Source organism: Ptychodera flava (genome assembly GCF_041260155.1).
Source record: "Ptychodera flava strain L36383 chromosome 3 unlocalized genomic scaffold, AS_Pfla_20210202 Scaffold_25__1_contigs__length_14229661_pilon, whole genome shotgun sequence".
Lineage (NCBI taxonomy): Eukaryota > Metazoa > Hemichordata > Enteropneusta > Ptychoderidae > Ptychodera > Ptychodera flava.
The window spans coordinates 8,258,454-8,270,537 of NW_027248279.1; the positions used below are offsets into that span (position 1 = coordinate 8,258,454).

Consider the following 12,084-nt stretch of genomic DNA (forward strand, 5'->3'; position numbering starts at 1 on the left):
TTCAAGGGATCAGTGTTGATCATCATTGTCATATACATGTGCAATACAGAAGATAATCTTTTTGAATGTAAGTCTATACAAGTGTATGTATTAAATAAATATGAGTTGTTCATGAAACACTCAATTTATGTTGGGTTTACTACATTTTATTGTCCTTTGTCTTTTATTTCTATATCATAATACCATATGCAGATCCTGTCAATGCAGTTCACTTTTTCACATCAAAACAAACAAAGTTTTCAAGGGACATTACACTGTTCCAGTGTTTTGTCCTACGCTGTTTAGCGTGCTAAAATACCTTGTATTCTGTTTGTCAATACAGCCTGTACATATATAATTCTTATTGCATTGTTGAAATGAATTCTAGTCTTGACTTGAATTCAGTTGTCAACAACAACAATAATAATGCTGCTGATGATGTTGATGACTGTCTAAATATAGAGTGTATTGATAAGTTAAAGACACAGTATTTCATTATTCTTCAAGGATTTGAATCAGAAACTGCAGTTGTTGCACAGAATAAAAACACTGAAAGAAAAACCAGAACTTATGCAGAAATGGAACTTTATTTAAAATTTGAATAATGCTTGTGAAATTCATCTACCATGCCCACCATAAAGTCATTCCAGTTTATCAAATGTAGAAACTTTTCAGACAACATAGCCCATGCCTATGAATATAAACAGGCTAAGTTATACCCTAATGACCAAAGCAAATGATGAGTAGCCTGGGGGGTCCATAGAATAACCTGATCTGACAGGTTACCAGTACACAAAATGCAAAAAAACTGTTCCTGTTTAAAATCAACAATGTCCATAAGATTTATTTTGATGTTAAATTTTGATGACACCCATGACCTTTGACATCCGAGTCTAGGACCCCCTAAGTTAGTGATATTTTTTGAACAGGACAGCTGAATCTAGCTGTTGCCAGCCAAAGCGCAGCTTCTATTGTGGTATAAAAGTTCATTTACCGAAAAAACTAGCATGGTGACCATCATTTTTTAAAAAGTCATAGTGATCATATTTAATCTTACTATAAATTGGCCAAGTTTAATCAAATTGACATGATTTTTGAGGTAAGTATAAAAGTTTCAAAAGCAGGGAATTTATGAAAATATGATATTTAAACTTTTTTGATGATTTATTTATTTATGAATAGATTACAAATCTTAATTATACAAATTTTGTGCCTTGGGGAAGGAGTACTGTCGATTTATTTCTTTATTTTCACTTTTCTGAATGTAAAGTGAGTTTCAGAATACATTTTCAAAGTAAAGGTAGATTTTTCGATTGCTAGGGAGCCTTATTTGAGGAACGTTTCCATGGAAACGAGCATGGTGACCCCTGTTTTTTATTTCATTTTTAAGTTCTGAAACATGAAAGAATTTCCATGCAAAGTTTCAAGAAACTGACATGATTTTTAAATTTCTATGAATTTGTAGCACTTATCCTTAACAACTAGTGAAAATCGGAAAAGTACCTAAGGATGCGTGGTCGGCGCTCTTCGGAAAAGAAAGCAAGAGCAACCAGAGGCGTGGCGAACATGGATGGCTTACGTATTCGCTTCACGCCTTGAACAATACCCGCTTCTAGTCTGTGTCTGTATTTGTCTGTGATTCATCGGACTGACTGTTACAACTCTGAGACTGTAGCTTTGCTGTCCAATCTCAAATAAGTAGCCTGTACACTTTTACAGTGTGTATTCTTTCCCTGACTTAGCAAATAGTTTTATTTTCATAATAAATTTCGTTTTACATGGAAACTGCGGAGTTTATCCTTTTGTTCATTTTCTACACGTAACAAAATTGGGGGCTTGTCCAGGACCGAATATTTGAGCCATTTGACAATATTTTGCCAGCCTTATCCAAAATACTGTATACTGTGAACTCAGCGAAATTAAATCATGGCTGAATTTAAACCATAGGAAATTGATGACCTTGATCAGGACACATTTGATTCCCTAAGAAACGAGGACCTCATAGCGCTCGCCAATTTCCTTAAGGTAGAAGTCAAAAGATCTGGAGTAAAATAAAGTAAATAAATAAAGAGTAAAATAAAGTACCATATTGCAAAACATTTAGTAGATTTAGGCCAATTTCAGGAATCAACCTTGAAAGATTATGAGTCCGAGTCTAGCTTTTAACTCAGAAAATTAGAAATACTGGCAAATTCGGAACTTAAGAAAATGGAGTTAGAAAGGAAAGAAAGACAAATGGAGAAAGATAGAGAGGTAAAAGAAAGGAACAACTGTCACAATTAGAAGAACATCCACTTCAGTTAGAAATGAAACGTTTAGAGCTTGGACAGTCAGGAAAATTCCTCCTTTCAGACAATTTTGACATCACTAAGCATTTCAGGTTAGTTCCCCCTTTCAAAGAAAAGGATATTGACAAAAAATTCCTTCTTTTTGAGAAAATTGCTCAGAATCTGAATTGACCTGGTCTATGCTTTTGCAGAGTGCCCGATGCTGTAGACGACCCCCGAGTTTTCAGGGGAAACAGACCTGGGCAAGTTGTTCCTGGCTGATTCGACCTTACTCTTAGTTAGGACATCATGTCATTATGGACTCATATTACACTTCTGCCCCATTGTTTGACTATCTCTACGTGCATAATGTTGCTGCCACGGGAACATGCAGGATGTACATGTTAGGTTTACCCGATGAAATAAAAAATGCAGCAAACTATGATCCACAAGTCGTACCGCCTGATGCTGACGACGAAGAGCGATGGCCATGTGGTAGTTTCTCGGTATTTCATGATGGCGCAATGACAGTATGTGCCTGGAAAGACCCAAAAATGGTGAAATTTATGAGCATGGCAGTCTCTGCACGAAGATCGAATCGGGCACCAGTGAGGCGTCGATGTAAAGATAAAAGAACCGGTGCTTTTGAACAAATGAAAGTAATATGCCTGGACATTACTCTAATGTAAAAGAGTACTTTAGAGGTGTTGACTTGACTGATCAACAGCTGGCTTACTACACGCCAGGTCGATCATCGCCACGGTGGCACAGAGCTGTGTTTTACCACGAGCTGAACAAGGCACTCATGAACGCTTTCCACAACATGGCATCAGTTCATGGATACGGTCAAAGTGGATCAAGATACAGACGTCAGCTCATGTTTCGCGCCCAAGTAGCAAAACAGCTGATCGGTAATTTCTCATCTCAGCAATGTCCCCTAGAGGAACTAGTCTGACGGCACCACGCCTCATTCCTACCAATGTGGAAAGAGTTGGTCATCGAATGGGTCGCAATCCGGACAGAAAACGTATTTGCGTGATGTGTCGACGTGCAGGACGGATAATAGGCCATGGAACTCATCCCTATCGTGTTCATGGACAATCAACTGTTGCCTCACTTGCCAGTTACCAATGTGTCACCAACGGTACAGACAAGCATGCTGGCGAGAGCACAATGTGTGAATGCCATTTGCAGAGGAACGCAGAACTTGACTATGCACAGACTGAACATTTGTCGGTATTACAACCCTTAATTACACAGTTGACATGGAAAAAAAAAAAAAATATACTCGCAAACTATCGGTGAGTACGATGTACTTTTGTATATGGTTGTATGAAGTGAATGATTGAGTCTAACACCTTTGTGTTTGGGGTAAAGATCGAGTTACAAACGATGATAGCATCGGACGATCGCTAGACAAGGTCTCAGCCAGAGCAGTTCCTGTTTTGGCAGAGAGCAAGTCGGTGTGTGATGATAAATGCATCTCAGTAGCTAACAGTCGATTTCCCCGGTCTGTCATCTCTCAAATGCGTAATAAAATATTTTTTATTATGCAAATAGTATTCAACATTTACATACGGCTCCCTAGGCTGTACGAATCTTGAATACGTCAACACAGTAAAGATCACATGTCAGCTCAGGGTAGTTCAGACCATAACTGCTCAAACTGACAGCTTCTGACCAACAAACATGGAAAAGTGATGGTCGGCCTTTTTGGGAACCCGTCGCCTCATTGTTAAACTGGTCCAATAATCATTTCCATTCATGGCAATACATTACCAGGTCCATGGGACATTTGAGATTTACAAATGTAAGTAGGATCATCCATTAGTGGTGGTACCAAGTGTTTGTAATTGGCAAGCGTACCCTGCTAGCATGCTACACCCGTCAGGATTGGTCCCATAATTGTCTCACTATTGTATGAAATGATACAGCATATGACTTACTGTAATAAGTCAAAGCCAGGAATGCTGTCGGTAATCATTTGAGTGACCGAGGTGTCATGTTTGGCCACAATGTCATCATATTGACCATAGAACATCTTAAAAGTCCTCACGTTACTTTTATATAAAGAGAAAATATAATTTGGCCATTTTAAGTATAAATATAACTTTGTTTTGAGTTACGTCTACAAATTTAATACGTTTGAACTATGATCTTTGAAGTAATAAGTGAAAGGACAATCCACTACGGGCCAAAAGGATGCCTATTTGGGCAGTATTCCGCGAAGCATATTTCCTACCTGAGAGCGCTTCAGTCGGTTGCTATTGACGACAGTGAACATTGTATCAATTTATTTTCAATAGTATATCGATCGACATCTGCTCGCGTGCCGCTCGTGTAATCAGGTCATCTCATGAATATTTCCACATTTACCCATATATATATATATATATATATATATATACTAGACAGATACCCGTGCTTTGCACGGGTCAAATATTGAATCGAATCATCATTAGACAACATGGGGATATCTTATCTATAGAAACGATGCCATATGGCAGGAATGACTATGTAATTTTTTAATCATTACTTTATTTCATAGAAAACAATACTTACTTATAAACAACATTCTCAGTAAAGCAATCCTCACCCTCAAAACTATCAGACATGACTCGTATATTAGAAAATGACAAACTCTCGAAAGTGATAAAGTCCAATGTTTGTCCCCGAGACTTATTAATTGTAATAGCAAAGGCTGGACGAATCGGAAATTGTTGCCGCCTCAAATCAAATGGCAAGCCAGAATCTGAAGGCGTAATTGTAATTCCAGGTAAAAATACTGACTGTCCCGCATGTTTTCCTGTGGTAATAATGGCTTCAATAATGCGCTTACCAAGATTAGCAATTTTTAGCCTTGTTCCATTTAGAAGGCCTTGTGAAGGACTCAAATTTCTTATAAGCATAATGGGACAGTTAATCATTATTTCATAGAAAATAATACTTGCTTATAAACAACATTCTCAGTAAAGCAATCCTCACCCTCAAAACTATCAGACATGACTCGTATATTAGAAAATGACAAACTCTCGAAAGTGATAAAGTCCAATGTTTGTCCCCGAGACTTATTAATTGTAATAGCAAAGGCTGGACGAATCGGAAATTGTTGCCTCCTTAAATCAAATGGCAAGCCAGAATCTGAAGGCGTAATTGTAATTCTAGGTAAAAATACTGACTGTCCTGCATGTTTTCCTGTGGTAATAATGGCTTCAATAATGCGCCTACCAAGATTAGCAATTTTTAGCCTTGTTCCATTTAGAAGGCCTTGTGAAGGACCTCAATTTCTTATAAGCATAATGGGACAGTTAATCATTATTTCATAGAAAATAATACTTGCTTATAAACAACATTCTCAGTAAAGCAATCCTCACCCTCAAAACTATCAGACATGACTCGTATATTAGAAAATGAACGAACTCTCGAAAGTGCAACATATAGTTGTCCATGAGTGAATATCGGTTCTCTTATGTCAAGTCCAATAAAGTCCAATGTTTGTCCCCGAGACTTATTAATTGTAATAGCAAAGGCTGGACGAATCGGAAATTGTCGCCTCCTTAAATCAAATGGCAAGCCAGAATCTGAAGGCGTAATTGTAATTCTAGGTAAAAATACTGACTGTCCTGCATGTTTTCCTGTGGTAATAATTGCTTCAATAATGCGCTTACCAAGATTAGCAATTTTTAGCCTTGTTCCATTTAGAAGGCCTTGTGAAGGACTCAAATTTCTTATAAGCATAATGGGACAGTTTTTTTTCAAACATAACTTATGAGGGGGGAGTCCAGATGGTGTAAGTGAATTAAGAAATTCTACTGGGTAAAGTCTGGCATAATTGGTATCAGATACTGAGTCTGCACTATAATATTTTTTACAGATAGTTGAAGGAAATATATCCATGACTTTGGAATTTATACTGTCCACAGTTGCATTAGTTGGTGCTAAAATAGCTCGGTTAATGGCACTATGACCCAAATCTGTTGAATCTCTCAAGTTTGGAAAGACGTTATGTATCAAAGTGCAAACAGTATCATTTACATCTTGTTTTTTCTCTATGCAAATATTTTTCGGTAACTTAATTATTGGTTTGTCATCATGAAGATATTCAGTCTCAGTACCATCTCCAACACGAAGAAGAAACTCTTCAAAATCTCGTTCAGAATCATGTGATTGACTACGAATACGCATATTGATTTGCAATTAAAGATGCGGAAATGGGTCCACAGAAATGACTTTTGGATACAACTATCAACAATTTATGCTTGGGATCCATTGCGAACGACAGGCAGAACTTGCCTAAAGTCCCCCCCCCCCCCCATCAGAACTACATTTCCACCAAATGGCATATCTGAATGCATGATGTCACAAAATGTTTTGTGGACACACTCCATCACATATTTGTGGATCATCGGTGCTTCATCCCAGATGACAATAGATGTATTAGAAATTAACTTAGCAAGAGTACTTTGTCTTGGAATGTTGCATGTGCTGTTTTGAAGTATTGGTATTGGATTTTAAATCTAGAGTGAGCTGTCTTCCACCGTCAAGCAGTTCAGCTGCTATACCTGATGATGCTACAGCTAATGCAATGCGCTGTTTTGAGCGAACACGGGCTAATATAGTGTTATACAAAAATGTTTTTCTTCGGAGGCATATCTGAATTTAAAGTTGACTTGTGTGTTCATCAACAATCTGTGCAGCACATACATCAGTCGTAAATTCTTCTAGGAAGTCACTTTCATCGAATACATTTTTTAACTGTGAAGCCAGAGAGTCCTTCTCAGTGAGGAGATTTTCTTTTTCAATCATCATACTTTGTTCTCTGACTTTTAACGATTTTACTGTTTCATTTTAATTACCTAGTTCATTTTCTATTTTTGATAGAAGAACTTCCGATTTTTTGTCAAGTGCTTTAATCTTTATTCTCACTTTTTCCAAAGTCTCTAAGGCTGATTGCTTTTGTTCACGTCATAGCCAACAGCTTTGATATCTTTGTCTATTGTTGTTACCGTTTCATGGATAAACATCTTCAAACTCTTTGCAGCTGAAGTCTGTGTAGTGCTTGAAGGTGTCGCAGTAATACTCACTGACGAACTTGATTGGATGAAAGCAAAATTTGTTCCCACCTTTGACGTGGATCTACCATATAATTCACTGGCTGACAAAGGCTGTGACTTTGGTGAGGATGCTGCTGTAATTGCAAAAGAGATCAGTTCTTAGATGAATAAAAAGAGCAAGTCAGATTTATAGCATCAAGTTCAAAAATTTATGTACAAAAATATGATGATATAAGCTGCAACGGAGTGAGTGAATACAGTGGCAAGTGAAGTGGTGCAAGTAGATATCCATCTGTTAATTGCTAAAACTATAATTGTCATTTGGTTTTTCCTATAGTGTATCACTTACATAAATTTAATGAACAGTTGGTAGCAATCCATATTGTTGTAGCCGACTTGTTGATATGGACATAATCATGATTGCTATGGTAGGTTTGATAACTTTTATTGCAGTAGAAAAACAGGTCCAAACATTTTGAAACATACTACCATTCAAGTGACAGGTTTTTACTTTCAACACACTGGTGAGGTACTTAAACATCATCTGAGCCAGATGTATTTACATAATTATGGATGTTCTTAAAACCAGCACTGAGAGATCCATTAGCTTTAGTGGAGTGTAAATTTCAACCTGATATGAATAGCTACCATACATATGCATAACTATTATTGTAGCTAAAAAAGAAAACATTACACAGTACTTCAAATATCCCATGATTCATTCTGATTTGTACCATCAGAGATGACCCAGTCAAGCAAGGTGTAACCCGCATGTGTGGAGAAAATTGTAGACTACTAATAAAAATTATGAAAACTTACTTTGAAGGAGACTTATTCTCAATAACCATTTCAAATTTAATTTTAAAATTATGCATTACTGAGAGAGAAGATACCAATTTTATATCATTTTCAAACAATTGCATTATCAGCCGCACAGAAAAGTTTGAAGTAAAATGGGAACACTTGAAGCACCTGTTTAGTCAAACAAAAAGATATTGATTTTTTTCTATTGACCGAAAAAGGAAATTTACAAATTAACTTTAAAAAGAGACTTGTCACCTCAGTTGGTCATTAGTTTGTTTCCTCCAAAGTGTAACATTTGCAGTACATGCATACTGTCATTTCTATGGCTTTGAAATTTTGATTTTGAAAGTTTCACTCTAAAACCTCAACGTACTTTTCATGGATAGAGATAAATACTTTTATATGAACTTCATTTTGTTGTCAGTATGTAAAACAGAAAAAGTTTTTTAAATGGCAACCCTTAATGGTACAAATCATGGAGAATTGTGGGTAAAATATTGTACTGTCATGCATCATGCTCTAAGTTTATATTAGGTAGTGGTGTGATTTTCAGAGCTTGTATATTACACATTTTTTAATGTTAGATTGTACTTTTTTGCATTTTGCGTATTGTGATGTATTGAATATTTTTATCAAGCTTTGTAAAGCTCTTTTGAATATATTTTACTGTAGAAAAAGCGCTATAGAAATTTTAAAACATTAAACATTATTCAAATTTTCATAACTACCTGTTGAAGCAAAAGCCTTAGGTGTCAATCTGATTGACTTCAATGGTGACTCCTTTGGAATCGATGTTTGGCTTGATATTGGTGTTGTGCACGTATCTATAGAAAATAGTAAATTGGGAAATTGATGTTATTGCAATTCCTTGCTCATTCATATGCATACTTGCAAATAGGTCAACTTTTTTGTTACAAACTTGTGCTATCATCTGATCATAGAATTTTCTACATAATGTAATAGTCCCAGAGCCAGAAGTTTTCAAATTTTAGATTCTTAACTTTTTGACCATGTTTTTTGCTTAATTTACTTACATGCATGATAATTTTAACCCATCTACTTGCGACCGAATGCAACAGTCATTCCTACATTTATTAAGTGCAGGTTCAAAAGTAATAGTGATCTTTGACTGCTTCTACATTGTAAGGCTAACAGCATATTTATTTTTGGAACTGTGATGTGACTATGAGGACATTCAATTATCAACCCATTCCTCATACATTCACAAACCTGACCCTCAGCTGATTAGTTCTGCCCTCAAGACTACTATAGCAATAGACAGATTGACTTAGAAACATAAGGATTATGTACACCAGATAAATACTGCCAATACTGATTCCTCTGCAATATATCCATGTGGCAAACAGAAGCAAAAATGTAGAAGTTGTAGATATGCAAGACTCACCTGCAAAGACTTTGATGTTACGGTTGGAGTCTTCAAGCTCTTCAATGGCGACTCTTTTCTGGTCAGTTTCTGATCCAGTGTCTGTGTTGTAACTGCCACACAAAAAGATTTGTTCAGTTAATACAGAGTTATAACTTAATTGTTCTGTTTTCCTTTCCTGTCCAATCATGTTATCATGCCTTCGTTTCATTGATACAGGGGTGTGAAATAAAGCTGCGTCTGTTTATCTCACAAAGGAGGAAAAAATTTTGACAGCACGTTGCATGTTCAGTGGAAAACAAAAGGATCCCTTATGAATGTCTACATTAGTCCTGTTTCAGCATACTTCAATTACCATCATCCACATTTATATGTCCGTACACTTTGCTGTGCCAAAGTGGATACTAAGCAGTTACATTGGTAATGTACATGTACTTACCAAATGATGATTGCGAGGTCTGAAGTTCTGCTATGGTTGTGGTAATATTCTTGCGTTTTGGCATGTCTACAGAAAGGAGAATGTGAACAAAGATGATAGGTATTTTGCATTAAAGACAACTCAGTACTCTGTCAACTATAATAATAACACAATTATTGTTTTGAGTTACATTTGTCTTTCTTTATTATAAGGAAAGTTGGGCAATTAAAGTAGAGATAAGAAGTTGATAATTCATATGTTAAGCACTTCAGGAGAGGGTACATGTATATGCACTCGGCTTACATAGTTTACCACTGATATCTCAAGCTCGAGTACGTTGAAAGTTTGTTTCACTTCAGCGCGACATAAAAATGACGTTAAAGTCATGGGTACATCATGGATATAACATGTTCGCTATACGCCCCTATCATAAATATTTCTAATAGGGCTGACATAGATACATGGAAAGTAATGAAAAAAATATCATTCACAATAACACTGCCTCAAGTCAAAGTAAACGTTACTGTACTCATGGTTTTAGAGGAACCACGCTGTGTAGTGTTTTAATGTCGTCGGCTTTTTAATCCATTTTTAATCCATAGAACTGACACGATATCAAACCACTCTGTCACTCGTTCTCTCATAGTTCTCGCAGTCGCTGCTGCACATACCATGACTTACATGACTGGGAATTTGTCGATAAATTTCACGATAAATATTACAAAATTATGTGTGAGGCGTCAAAAACTGTTAAATTTAAAAACGAAACTTTCCTTTTCTTGAAGTTGAGTCTCCGTTCAAAAATGTCATTCAATAGAGAATGCAAAGCAGGTGCGGTCGATGGAATTTGGCAAGGCCGCTTTTGTACAGGTGTGCAAGTTGACGGTTGAAATGAATGACCTCATATCATGCTGCATGGCTGCAAAAGTAAACTTTAAAATGATTTCAAAAGTCGGCAAATCAAACAAACTCAAAATTGTAGTCACCGCATAGAGTGTTGTTGTGAAAAGAAGAATAAGGATAGGCGTTACTTAGTCAAAAACAAAATTCAACACCCGAGTCACTGTGAAGTCTTAGTCAAAAACGAAAAATAAAACCACAGACACAGTGAAGTCACATGCCATGGTGCACGCAGAAATTACACGTTGCAATGGTTGGCTTACCTGATAGTTTTGCTCACAATAAACGAAATCTCCTCCATTAAACTAAACCACATAACTTATCGCCCTAGCAAATCCCCCCCCCCATTCCCCGTCAATGAGTTCCGCGAAAACTGCTCGCTGTATGAACGGCCGTACCGGGACCACTATCTTGACACGTTGCATATTCCTCCGAGGAGTCTGGAAATACTGTCCGGTCAAATGCAGTGCGGCAGGCTTTATAGTTCAGAAATACAGTCTGCGCATGCGTACTATGTCGGTAACTTTCGGATGTTGGCCGAACGATGGCCGATCATCGCCTTTGTTTCGGCCGTGAGTGTACGTTTGTATGTATTGTTTGCGTATTGTTTACACTCACAGCCGCCATTTTCAAAAGCGAGCAGTGTTCGGCGACGGCGAATGTGAAAACTTATCTATGTGTAGCGGTCGATCCAGGCAATCAACGATGATGATTTGGGGAGATGTCAGACAAAGCTGGTAGGTGAGCATAACTATGCCATCAGATTGGTGCTCCATTGCCTCAATTCGGAGAAAAATTGGTACGCAAAACGAAGTCTCCTTATTTAGTATTATATATATATATATATATTTATTATATATATATATATATATATATATATATATATATATATATATATAATATATATATATATATATATATATATATATATATATATTGACGTACAAGCCATACCATATCTGTTGGTTTCTTGTACTCAAATAAAATTGACGACACTTTTTTTCAGTTTTGGTAATACTTTTACATTTCAGCATATTTTCGCGCTCTTTTGCCAAGTTTGGCGCCATTGTGAGCACGGAAAGACCTGCAAGTGAACAAGACAACAATGTATTAATTTCGGACAAAAGATTATCGATTGATAACGTTCACTGCACGATGACAGCGGAGACTCTGAGTATGGAACGCCGTAGCTATCATAAATGCATTTAAACATATTCTCTTTCCCATTTTCAGAACTTGTTTCGCATTTTTAGAACATGTTAGGCATTACTCTCACGT

General features: G+C 36.7%; 1 long non-coding RNA gene across 1 annotated transcript; it reads right to left on the minus strand.

Moving 5' to 3' along the window:
- Nucleotides 1-9,509: 9,509 nt before the first annotated feature.
- Nucleotides 9,510-11,619, minus strand: LOC139125315 (uncharacterized). The gene is made up of 3 exons (XR_011550191.1): nt 11,070-11,619; nt 9,928-9,993; nt 9,510-9,601 (listed from the first exon to the last, which is right to left on the minus strand). It is a non-coding gene; the product is annotated as an uncharacterized lncRNA (long non-coding RNA).
- Between the last annotated feature and the right edge of the window lie 465 nt (nt 11,620-12,084).